Genomic DNA, 11945 nt, shown 5'->3' on the forward strand with positions numbered 1-11945 from the left:
GGCTACTCATTTAAATCCGAGAATAATGGTTGTTCTATTTATATGAGAGATATGTTTTATGGTCATGCTCTGATGGTGAATGGTTTATTCTTAATGAATCTCGAGCGTAATGCTACACATATTCATAGTGTGAATACCAAAAGATGTAAGGTTGATAATGATAGTCCCACATACTTGTGGCACTGCCGCCTTGGTCACATAGGTGTCAAACGCATGAAGAAGCTCCATGCAGATGGACTTTTAGAGTCTCTTGGTTACGAATCATTTGACACGTGCGAACCATGCCTCATCGGTAAAATGACCAAGACTCCGTTCTCAGGAACAATGGAGCGAGCAACCAACTTATTGGAAATCATACATACTGATGTGTGTGGTCCAATGAGTTTTGAGGCTCGTGATGGCTATCGTTATGTTCTCACCCTCACTGATGACTTGAGTAGATATGGCTATGTCTACTTAATGAAACACAAGTCTGAGACCTTTGAAAAGTTTAAGGAATTTTAGAGTGAGGCTGAGAATCAACGTGACATGAAAATCAAGTTCTTGCGATCAGATCGTGGAGGAGAATACTTGAGTCACGAATTTGGAACACACTTAAGAAAATGTGGAATAGTTTCACAACTTACGCCGCCTGGAACGCCTCAGGGTAATGGTGTGTCCGAACATCGTAATCGCACTCTATTGGATATGGTGCGATCTATGATGTCTCTTACCGATCTACCGTTGTCATTTTGGGGCTATGCTTTAGAGACTGCCGCATTCACTTTAAATAGGGCTCCGTCGAAATCCGTTGAGATGACACCGTATGAATTATGGTTTGGGAAGAAACCTAAGCTGTCGTTTCTAAAAGTTTGGGGATGCGATGCTTATGTCAAGAAACTTCAACCTGAAAAGCTCGAACCCAAGTCGAAAAAATGCGTCTTCATAGGATACCCTAAAGAAACTGTTGGGTATACCTTCTACCTTAGATCCGAAGGCAAGATCTTTGTTGCCAAGAATGGGTCCTTTCTAGAGAAAGAGTTTCTCTTGAAAGAAATAAGTGAGAGGAAAGTAGAACTTGATGAAGTATTACCTCTTGAACCAGTAAGTGGCGCAGCTCAAGAAATTGTTCCTGAGGTGCCTGCACCGACTAGAGAGGAAGTTAATGATGATGATCATGAAACTTTAGATCAAGTTACTACTGAACTTCGTAGGTCCACGAGGACACGTTCCGCACCAGAGTGGTACAGCAACCCTGTCTTGGAAATCATGTTGTTAGACAACGGTGAACCTTCGAACTATGAAGAAGCAATGGCGGGCCCGGATTCCGACAAATGGCTGGAAGCCATGAAATCCGAGATAGGATCCATGTATGAAAACGAAGTATGGACTTTGACTGACTTGCCCGATGATCGGTGAGCCATAGAAAATAAATGGATCTTTAAGAAGAAGACAGACGCGGATGGTAATGTTACCATCTATAAAGCTCGGCTTGTCGCTAAGGGTTATCGACAAGTTCAAGGGGTTGACTACGATGAGACTTTCTCATCCGTAGTGAAGCTGAAGTCCATCCGAATCATGTTAGAAATTTGCGCATTCTATGATTATGAGATATGGCAAATGGATGTCAAAACGGCATTCCTTAATGGTTTTCTTAAGGAAGAATTGTATATGATGAAGCCGGAAGGTTTTGTCGATCATAAGAATGGTGACAAGGTGTGCAAGCTCCAATGCTCGATTTATGGGCTGGTGCAAGCATCTCGGAGTTGGAACATTCGTTTTGATGAGATGATCAAAGCGTTTGGGTTTATGCAGACTTATGGAGAAGCCTGCATTTACAAGAAAGTGAGTGGGAGCTCTGTAGCATTTCTCATACTGTATGTGGATGACATACTGTTGATGGGAAATGATATAGAATGCTTGGAAAGCATAAAGGCCTACTTGAACAAGTGTTTTTCAATGAAGGACCTTGGAGAAGCTGCTTATATATTAGGCATCAAGATCTATAGAGATAGATCGAGACGCCTCATTGGTCTTTCATAGAGTACGTACCTTGACAAGATATTGAAGAAGTTCAAAATGGATCAGTCAAAGAAGGGGTTCTTGCCTGTATTGCAAGGTACGAGATTGAGCACGGCTCAATGCCCGACCACAGCAGAAGATAGAGAAAAGATGAGTGTCGTCCCCTATGCCTCAGTCATAGGGTCTATCATGTATGCTATGTTGTGTACCAGACCTGATGTAAACCTTGCCGTAAGTTTGGTAGGAAGGTACCAAAGTAATCCCGACATGGAACACTGGACAGCGGTCAAGAATATCCTGAAGTACCTGAAAAGCACTAAGGACATGTTTCTCATGTATGGAGGTGACGGAGAGCTCGTCGTAAAGGGTTACGTCGATGCTAGCTTCGACACAGATCTGGATGGCTCTAAGTCACAAACCGGATACGTGTATATTTTGAATGGTGGGGCGGTAAGCTGGTGCAGTTGCAAGCAAAGCGTTGTGGCGGGATCTACATGTGAAGCGGAGTACATGGCAGCCTCGAAGGCGGCACAAGAAGCAGTCTGGGTGAAGGAGTTCATTACCGACCTGGGAGTCATACCCAATGTGTCGGGCCCGATGACTCTCTTCTGTGACAACACTGGAGCTATTGCCCTTGCCAAGGAGCCCAGGTTTCACAGGAAGACAAGGCATATCAAGCGTCGCTTCAACTCCATTCGTGAAAGTGTTCAAAATGGAGACATAGAGATTTGTAAAGTACATACGGACCTGAATGTGGCAGATCCGTTGACTAAACCTCTCGCTAGAGCAAAACATGATCAACACCAGAACTGCATGGGTGTTCGATTCATCACAATGTAACTAGAATATTGACTCTAGTGCAAGTGGGAGACTGTTGGAAATATGCCCTAGAGGCAATAATAAAATGGTTATTATTATATTTCTTTGTTCATGATAATTGTCTATTGTTCATGCTATAATTGTGTTATCCGGAAATCGTAATACATGTGTGAATACATAGACCACAACACGTCCCTAGTGAGCCTCTAGTTGACTAGCTCGTTGATCAAAGGATAGTCATGGTTTCCTGACTATGGACATTGGATGTCATTGATAACGGGATCACATCATTAGGAGAATGATGTGATGGACAAGACCCAATCCTAAGCATAGCTCAAAGATCGTGTAGTTCGTTTGTTGTAGCTTTTCTGAATGTCAAGTATCGTTTCCTTAGACCATGAGATTGTGCAACTCCCGGATACCGTAGGAGTGCCTTGGGTGTGCCAAACGTCACAACGTAATTGGGTGACTATAAAGGTACATTACAGGTATCTCCGAAAGTGTCTATTGGGTTGGCACGAATCGAGACTTGTCACTCCGTATGACGGAGAGGTATCTCTGGGCACACTCGGTAATGCATCATCATAATGAGCTCAATGTGATCAAGTGGTTGATCACGGGATCATGCATTACGGTACGAGTAAAGTGACTTGCCGGTAACAAGACTGAACAAGGTATTGGGATACCGACGATCGAGTCTCGGGCAAGTAACGTACCGATTGACAAAGGGAATTGTGTACGGATTGATTGAATCCTCGACATCGTGGTTCATCCGATGAGATCATCGTGGAGCATGTGGGAGCCAACATGTGTATCCAGATCCTGCTGTTGGTTATTGACCGGAGAGTCGTCTCGGTCATGTCTGCATGTCTCTCGAACCCGTAGGGTCTACACACTTAAGGTTCGGTGACGCTAGGGTTGTTAGGAAGACTTGTATATGTGATTACCGAATGTTGTTCGGAGTCCCGGATGAGATCCCATACGTCACGAGGAGTTCCGGAATGGTCCGGAGGTAAAGATTTATATATGGGATGTTGTCATACGGTCGCCGGAAAGGTTCGGGGGCATATCGGTATTGTACCGGGGCCACCGGAGGGGTTCCGGGGGTCCACCGGGAGGGGCCACCTCTTCCGGAGGGCCTTATGGGCTGTATGGATAAGGGAACCAGCCCAAGTGGGCTGGGGCACCACACCCCCCTAGGGCCCATGCGCCTAGGGTTTGGGGAAACCCTAAGGGGGGTGCCCCCTTGCTTGGGGGGCAAGCCCCCTCCCCTTGGCCGCCGCCCCCCTCTAGATCTCATCTAGAGGGGGGCAGCCCCCTTCCCCTATAAATAGAGGGGTGAGGGGAGGGCTGCATAAAACATCCAAAGCGCAGCCCCTCCCCTCCCCAACACCTCTCCTCCTCCGTAAGAGCTTGGCGAAGCCCTGCCGTAGTACTGCAGCTTCACCACCACCACGCCGTCGTGCTGCTGTTGGAGCCCTCTTCCTCAACCTCTCCCTCCTCCTTGCTGGATCAAGGCGCGGGAGACGTCCTCGCTCCGTACGTGTGTTGAACACGGAGGTGTCGTCCGTTCGGCGCTAGGATCTTCGGTGATTTGCATCACGACGAGTACGACTCCATCAACCCCGTTCTCTTGAATGCTTCCGCTCGTGATCTACAAGGGTATGTAGATGCACTCCTCTCTCCCTCGTTGCTAGATGACTCCATAGATAGATCTTGTGATGCGTAGAAAATTTTAAAATTCGGCTACGTTCCCCAACAGTGGCATCATGAGCTAGGTCTATGTGTAGTTACTATGCACGAGTAGAACACAAAGTAGTTGTGGGCGTCGATATTGTCAATTATCTTGCCATAGATAGATCTTGGTGATGCGTAGAAAAATTTAAAATTCTGCTACTTTCCCCAACAGTGGGTATATATAGGAGGAATGAGTACGTCGGTGGAGCACCGAGGGGCCCACGAGGCAGGGGGCGCGCCCTGTAGGGGGTGCCCCCTACCCTCGTGACCGCCTCCGGTACTTCTTGGAGTAGGCTCCAAGTCTCCTGGGTCTTATCCGAGAAGAAAATCACGTTTCAAAAAGGATTTTTCTGTTTGGACTCCGTTTGATATTCTGTTTCTTTGAAACACTGAAATAGGCAAAAAAACAGCAATTCTGGGCTGGGCCTCCGGTTAATAGGTTAGTCCCAAAAATAATATAAAAGTGGAAAATAAAGCCCAATATAGTCCAAAATAGTAGATAATATAGCACGGAGCAATCAAAAATTATAGATACGTTGGAGACGGATCATCTAGGTTTCTGGGACGCGACTGCTCGCTGTTCGTCTAGGATACAACTCGTTTATCCCGCTCCTTCTGTTTTCTGTTTTAGCCATGCTAGCGTTATACGTAGATCTGTCTTCAATTAGCGTAGTACGTGCTTGCATGATTGAATATCAATATGTGATTATTTTTGTCAATGCCATGTTTGTGATTTACTCATGGATTAAGTTAATCGGAAAATTGCCTATTTACTCGGCAATCCAAAAACCTATTATATGTAGGAATTTTTCGGCGAGTGGCTTTGCCGCAGCACTGAAGCCGGATAAGTTTACCGGTACATATTTTAAGCGTTGGCAGACAAAGACCATCATATGGCTCACGGCTATGAACGTGTTCTGGGTCACCGGTGTTCCTTCAGGAACGATTGCTCCTGAACAAGAAAAGGCGTTCAAGGAAGCTACCGTCGTGTTTCTAGGAGCAGTTCTTAGCGTGATCGAAGATAAGTTAGTCGACGCATATTTACATGTGCGTGTTGCCAAGTACTTGTGGGAGGCGCTTGAATCTAAGTTCGGGGCCACCGATGCTGGGAGCGAAATGTATATTATAGATCAGTTCCATGATTACAAGATGGTTGAAAACCGTCCTGTACTAGAGCAGGCTCATGAGATAATATGCAACATCAAGGAGCTTGAGCTTCTTAAGTGTGAGTTACCGGGTAAGTTTGTCGCGGGCTGCATAATTGCTAAGCTCCCTAATTCCTGGAGAAACTTTGCCACCACTCTGAAACATCAGAGGTGTGAATTCTCTATGAAGGATGACATTGATCATCTGAGTGTTGAGCAGAATTCGAGGGCAAAGGACTCGCACGGAAAAGGGGCCGAAGGGATTTCTGTCGCCAACATGGTGAACCAGAGGAACTTCAACTCCCACAAGCCCAAAGAAAAGAATGGTGTCCAACAGAATACCGACTTTAAGAAGAGAGGCAAGAAGACCTTTAAGAAGAACAAGAAGGATGAGGGCTGCTTTACTAGTGGTTCGGTTGAACATTGGGCCAACAAGTGCCCAAATAAGTATAAAAAGTCAGGACAGGACTCCAAGTCTGTCAACACGATTGTAGACAACAATGAGAATGGTGCATCTGGGTACGGTAAGCACTTCAACCTACACCAACTTACCAAAGAAAATGGATGGACATTGAAATCTCATTAGGGTCTGCAACTTCACATGTTTTGTCATAGATATAAATCTATTTTACATGCACTTCTCGCTAGCTACACCACAACTAACATGAAGCACTAATGACCTTTCCTTAGTTTTTGAGTGTATTTTATATCCATAATTTATAAATGACCACCAGGAGAGCATATTTCTTCTTTGAAAAGGATAACCCTCAGCCTCTGGATCCACAACCATATATTACTAAAGAAAGAAAATTCATCAGCCGAACAAAATCGACCCAAAAAAACCCCGAGGTTGCGTGCCTCATGACAGTAGCTCCACCAACCAACCACAAACTCTATGGTAAAAGAAAGAAACAAACGAAAAGTACACAGTTCCTAGGCTATGCTTTCAAGAAAGAATCACTGCATGTGCGCCGATGATGACAATTGCAACCATAAGCCGGTCACGGGATCTTCATCCCCAAAGCCGAGTTTCGATCCACCACCTTTGTGAAGGATACGACGTAGGCACGCATAGACATAACTGACCAGAGATATTGTGTTTCCGCCGGAGTGTACAAACTCATCGTTGATGCGGCCTCTACTATCATCCTCGGACTACCGGCGCCTAGATAACCGGATACCTCTGGAGAAGGTACCAGAAGACAATGATGTCTCATACCTCCTCGCCTCCCGTCACTGTCTCCCCACCTTTGATCCAGCATCATCATATATGAATTTCTGCCTCTATTGGATCCAGTTGTGTGTAGTATCTGCTGGCACTAGGCATGAGTTGGTGCCACTACATGAGTCCCCATGCGTTGCACCTACCGGCGATAGGCATGACATGCGCACTCGGAAGAATCATCGTGTGTAGCACCCGCCGAGCCGGATGCAACATGATCCAGAGTTGGAGGCGGCATCCCATACGGCTACCGTCCTCAGAGAAGGCCCTTGCCATCTCCAAATCCGACCACCACGTCGTCCACAGGACCATGATGCCGCCCTCATCGAATAACCAGGGCCGCTGCCCCAATCCCAAAACTCATGCATCGCCTTCAGATGAGGTTGACGTCCGTTGCGCCACACCACCCATATGAGAAAACTACACAACCACTGTCACCAAGGCACCGTAGCGAGACCGCCACCGAAGATGTTCATAGATCTAGAAGCCACCCAAAATCCATCACGCCGCCCCCCTTCCTCACCTCCATAGGCCATGGCCGAGGTGGGGAAAGCTGCCTCCCTGGCCGTTGCACCGCCAGGGGAGCAACAAGGGCACCCATACCCCCGCTCTCCTGCATCACCACAACACTAACCCACCACGCGCCTCCCGCATGAGATCAGGGTCGTCAGCCTGACTCGCCACGTTGCAAACGCAAAAGAAGACGCAAAGAAAATCCCATCATTGATGTCTCCTCCATCCTTGAGACCATTAGGGGCCAAATCCACACCACCCCCATCTTTGGCGTCACGTGGCCTTGTCCAGCAGCGACCTCCAGGAGCGGCGAGGGGAGAGAGAAAGAGATAGGAAGGACGATGAAAGCGCCAGTCAGCTATGGTTCCGTGGTGTTGGGTCTCAACCGTATGCCTCCTCAGTACAGATACCTGAAGAGAATATACATGGAATCAAGATGTTTACATGTGAGGTCATGTGAGGTACATGAACCACAAAACGAATGAATACGATACCCACATGCAAGTTCACACATGAAGAATGACATCCCTATACTATATATATGCTTCTAGGAACTTGCTTGAAAACAAGACTAAGATGAAGATCAAAAGTGACAATTTGCGCTGATGTGTTATGCTTGGATTACATTTGTTTCCACCCCCATTCAATAAGTCCATGAGCTCTGGGATACTGGAGATAAACCAAGGAAGTGAAAGGCGCTTCATTCATATTATTTATCGCTAGTTGTATAATGCTAGATTATTCACGTATTGTGGTGCTACTGCTTATTCAAATAGTTATGTGACCTTGATGGAAGTATTGTACAATCTAGAAGGAAGGAGATTCTGCATAGCATGCCGCCTCTCTACTCTAGCACTAGGAAATCACGAAGGTAGCGACCAAGAAGTCCGTCAACATCTCATTTCCCCAAATTTAGTAGTATTTAAATAACTATGTAGTGCCCGTGAGACAAATCTATAATACCTAAATAGTTCATCACCATTACTCTATTTCTCTTAACATGCAAGCTATCCACATCATCAGCCTAGCCACATCAGCGTTCCGTTACCGGCTTACAAGGGGGGACCGGCCACAGGTTGAGCAGCGTCCACAATGGCCATGTAAGCATTCAGTTACCAGATTACGTGCTGACCGGCGTATGTAAACAGGCTTTAGCAATTATTTTATAGTATTTCATTTGGTTCTATTAACATCTAGACATGCTTTCATCCTCCATTTCCAGTCTTAAACTGCACACCAAAGGCCAATCGTCGTATTCATTTAAAACAAAAGAAGCCCAGCCGTCTAATCTTTTCTCCATGTGGTGCTTCCGTTTTGATCATTCTCTCGTAAATAAAAAGGACCAATATCTTTTCCCTTGGCTAAATGGATGCGGTGGCTAGGAGGTGATCTCATTGTGTGGTTCGCTCCCGCGGCACCACCGCCGGTCTGGGACGCTTCCGATGGCTCTGTGTGCTATCTAGCTGTGTTTTTGTTGCCGGTGGGAATTGGTCTGATCCCTGTAGCATCTTCGAGATGGCAGCGGTGGTGCTGCTTACTGTTTGGTCTCCACTCCTCTCTCTCTCTCTATGTTCCGGCGAACCTAGCTCCGGCGGCGTTGGGGAAATAGTGGAGGATGGTTCCAGTTGTATCATGTGGGATCTGACATGGTGCAGGCTTCCTTTTCGGCCAGGGAGGAAGAAGCAAATGGAGACACCGGCCAGCTGCCAGGTTCTCCACCATGGGATGGAGGTTAGCAACGAATGCTTGGAGGAGAGCGGAGCGTTCAATGGGGATGTGGCCACGCCCGATGGACCTTCACTCTTCAGGGGTATCTTTATCTCAGCAATGTCATGTTCAATTAAATATTTGTTTTTGTGTCTCACCGTCACCGAAATTGTTGCACAGATCTCCAACTATGTGGTTGATCTGCATGTTAACCGGACGGCGGCATCATGCGATGTACTGGCATATCAGGATCCCTTGAGTGGATTTCACACTGAAAACTTGTTGAAGGATATCCTTGCTCTGATTGGCACTGTCATCACAAGGTATTGCAGACAGCAATGCCCACTGTCCTCTAGCCTCCGCTACTCATCTTTCTTTTTGTCAGTGATTTCCTCTATCACTTTTGGACTCTGCTTAACCTAACCGTTGATTTCATTTCAGTCATATCCGTGTAGTTAGATTAGAGTGGGCATGTCACTATGTGCAGGTTATTGCCCCATAGATGTTCCTTTGCATTAGATCTTTCCTGACATTGATTTCTTTTATCGTGCTCTGTATTTCCTTCAAGTCAGTTGCCCCATAAATTATATTTTCCATGGTTCGGGATAATTACACATGGACAAATATGACCGGATGATGAGTAACGGTTTCCACTTGCTTGCATAATGCAATCTATTTACAACTATTGGCCTTCAAGGTCGGTCAAAATTTCAATTTGTATGCATTATTATCTCAGCCCCATCTTTTTTAGCATATTGCACATATTTGCTTCAATTTTCAAAAAGGCCGTCTAGACAAGTTTTCATCATGTTGTGTTAAACCTTTTCTAATGATTATTGGAACAATCATATTACTACATACTAATAGGTCTTAATCTCAGACAACTTTTATTTTGAGAATGTGCTCTTTATGATAAACATACTAGAAATTTAGGTGTCGAACATAAATATGGTGGCCCATACAATTGTTTATTATTATTATTATTATTATTATTATTATTATTTACATTTTTCTGCTCTATGTGCATTTCTCCAATAGGTATATTGGAGCAAATGTCCCGCAGCAACGCGCGGGGAATTAACTAGTTTTCTTTACAAGTAGGCACCACTACTGGACTCACCGTGCATGCTGAGTTTCTTTTAACGGGAGCTCGGCAGTGAAAGACTTCTTTCGATTACAACGGTAATTGCACTCGACAGTGCCGAGCAAATCGGTAAACATCATCATTAGCCCAGTGCTTAGAAAAAGAAAGGGAAAATTTTGTTTTTGCCACTCTAAATTTTGCCAATTTTTCTTATGCCATTTTACATTTTGACATTTCGCTTTTGCCACTCTTAGTTTTTAACAATTATCACAATTGCCATTTCATGACAAAAGCAAAAAAAATAGAGTGACAATTATGATAATTGTCAAAAACTAAGAGTGGCAATTGTGATAATTGCCTACAGTACCTGAGCTGAGTTGGGATTTGAGTGAACTGGCCGAAGTGGTAGCAGCCCATGGTCCAGCTGTAGAGCAGAACAGAGGAGAGTTCGAGCATAGCAGAGTTCGGTAGCTGCCAAAAACCCTATCGTCGCCGCCGCCGCCCTAATTTCCCCTCCGCACGAGCGCCGGCAATGACGGCACCGCAGAGGCCTACTTCGGCGACTACGGCTTCCGCGTGCATCCTGGATACGGCACGGGGCACACACGTGTTCACGGTCGCTGGCTACAGGCTGCACAATGGCCTCGGCGTCGGCAACTTCATCAGATCTGCCACCTTCGCCATCGGCGGCTACGACTGGTGCTTCCGCTACTACCCCGACGGATTCAGTTCTGAATACAAGGACCACGTTTCAGTCTGCGTCGAGCTCGTGAGGGCGCTCTACGACTTGAGGCTTACCAACCGGGCCACCGGTCTGTCGTCACTCATCTTCTCCCGGCCTTTGTCCTTCCCGGCGTTCGACTCCTGCAAGAACGACCATGTCAGGGGGGCTTACATGTTCATGAAGAGAGACCTCTTGGAGGCATCCCCGTACCTGCAGGATGACTGCATCGTGATCCAGTGCGATGTGACTGTTCTTCTGAAGAAAATACCGGCCGTGGCGACCAAGACCACCAAGGCACCCGAGATCGGGGTGCCGCCCTCTGACCTGTCAAATAATCTCGCAAGGCTGCTTGAGGGGAAGAAAAGAGCGGACTTGGTGATCAATGTCAGTGGGGAGACCTTCTAGGCACACAAGATCGTGCTCGCGATGCGGTCTCCGGTCTTCCAAGCAGAGCTCTATGGGCCAATGGCAATGTTCGACACCGAGAAGCAGTGCATTGAGGTTGTGGACATGCAGCCCGCCGTCTTCGGAGCATTTCTTCACTTCATATACACAGGTTCATTGCCTGCCATGGATGACCTCCTTGACAGCCATGACAAGAGGGAGGTGATCAGGCATCTGCTTGTGGCTGCATATAGGTATGCCATGGACAGGCTCAAGCTGATGTGTGAGGCCATCCTCTGCAAGGGTCTAGATGGCCGAGAGTGTCGTCGCCACATTAGCTCTTGCCGATCAGCATCGTTGCAGCAAGCTGAGAGACGCTTGCATGGAGCACATCAAGCACTTCACCTAGACAGAGGAAATGTCTGACCGCCTGACTAGAGAGCATGTATTGCTGTCCTTATAGCTTATATATGTATGTATTTATGTGATATGCACTGCTGTCCTTTAGATCATGTTGTCTTGTCCTGAAGTTTTCACATATATTCGGGAGGAGAATGAGTAAGTTCATCAGAATTTATGTTGGCTAGACCTATATTATATGAATCCATG

At 46.3% G+C, this 11945-nt stretch overlaps 1 pseudogene; it reads left to right on the forward strand.

The window, feature by feature from the left end:
- Positions 1-10760: 10760 nt before the first annotated feature.
- Positions 10761-11745, forward strand: LOC125505955 (annotated as a pseudogene).
- The last annotated feature ends 200 nt before the right edge of the window (positions 11746-11945 follow it).

Source organism: Triticum urartu, chromosome 5 (assembly GCF_003073215.2).
Source record: "Triticum urartu cultivar G1812 chromosome 5, Tu2.1, whole genome shotgun sequence".
NCBI lineage: Eukaryota > Viridiplantae > Streptophyta > Magnoliopsida > Poales > Poaceae > Triticum > Triticum urartu.